Here is a 1486-nt window from a genome sequence, read left to right on the forward strand (position 1 = left end):
GGGGGAGCCCCGCCCGGGTGGGGCTGCCCCCGGGGGCCCTGAGGGGACAGGCTCCCCCCCACCCCCCGGGGGTGGGCCGCGGCTGCCAGCAAGCCGGCTCTCCCGGCTGCGCGATGGTGGAGGGCGGCAGGCAGCTGCTGCTCCACCCAGTCCCTCAGCCCTCGGTAAGGGGCTTCGATGCTTTTTCCACAGCGGAGGCGCAGTGTTGCTGCAGCTCTAAGCAAATCCCACTCCCTTAGCGCGGACTGCAGTGGGAGCACACGGTCCAATGCCCAGGGTCGGTCCCTGTGCGCCTCCAGTTACGTGCAGCCAAGCTGGAAGCTCTGTGAGCAGGGACAGCCTTATTGTGCTCCAGGGCCCCACAAAAGCAACGTGGTTTTTCAGTCACAGCAGGACCTGGGTTTCTTCGCTCCCTCCTGCCTCAAGTTTGGGGGGGTTCAGCCCCCACTCAGAGTGCCAGCACAAGGGGTGCGTCACCTTAGCACTTGGCCCTGCGGGGACGAGGACATGTTGAGAAGGGCTGTTTCCAGCTCTAGCAGGTTGTGCTTCTCTTTTCCAGGACCAGGACAAGGATTTCCATGGAGACAAAAGCAGTGATGGCTTTGGGCAGTGACCTGAACCGTGGCAAACCACATCCAAATGTCCCTCATGTAACATGCTCCCTTTATTTTCTAACTGAACAACAGCTTTAACACACATAGCCCAGAAAAGCAGGTGCATTCCCAGAGGCCAACGGGCAGCAGAAGGCAGGCACAGGGCTCTGATCTAAGGGCAATTCTGACCTTTTGAGGAACACACGGAAAAAGCGTACCCAGTCATTCCCCCAGGAAGCCTAGTCTCCATTTTGATAACCCACATCACGCAAGAACCTCAGGCAATTGCTTCAAGAGCAGAGGCGATGAGAGGAAAAAAAAAAAAGTCTTTCAAGAGAAGCATTACAAGTGTCCGTTCTTGATAAACAAGTTATTCCTTAAAACGAGCACCGCCACCTGCTTGCTTTCAGTAAGTCAAAAAAAAAAAAAAGAGCCTTCAGGAGGCGGCCTCTGCATTCCGTAACACAAACTCCATGGCCATTGGGTCAGTTATTACAGATAAAGATCAGATCAAGACAGTCCAAACCTACCTCTCTAGGATCTATTTAAGGGTTTATATTAACAGACTTGGAAACCAGCTCACTTAGTCTGCAACCGATCATAGAGACCAAGCTTCAGAGAAGCTAAACTAAATACACTGACACACAGTGTAGCTCCAAAAGATTTATTTTCAGTCCTTAAAGTAGACTGGTGCTGCTTTTGCTCATAATTTTTTCTCTCCATTACAGTTTTGGTTTTCATGCAAACAGTAGCGAGAATGTTTTTTTTTATTTAAAAGTGCAGCCTTTGGCAGGAACAATCAGCCTAGTGGAGTTAATCATCCGTATTTCCTTTAAAAAATTTATTTATTAAACCATGATTCAAAAAAAGTTAAAAGCTGCCAAGAACATGTC

Source organism: Pygoscelis adeliae, unplaced genomic scaffold (assembly GCF_000699105.1).
Source record: "Pygoscelis adeliae isolate BGI_AS28 unplaced genomic scaffold, ASM69910v1 Scaffold114, whole genome shotgun sequence".
In the NCBI taxonomy this organism is placed as follows: Eukaryota; Metazoa; Chordata; class Aves; order Sphenisciformes; family Spheniscidae; genus Pygoscelis; species Pygoscelis adeliae.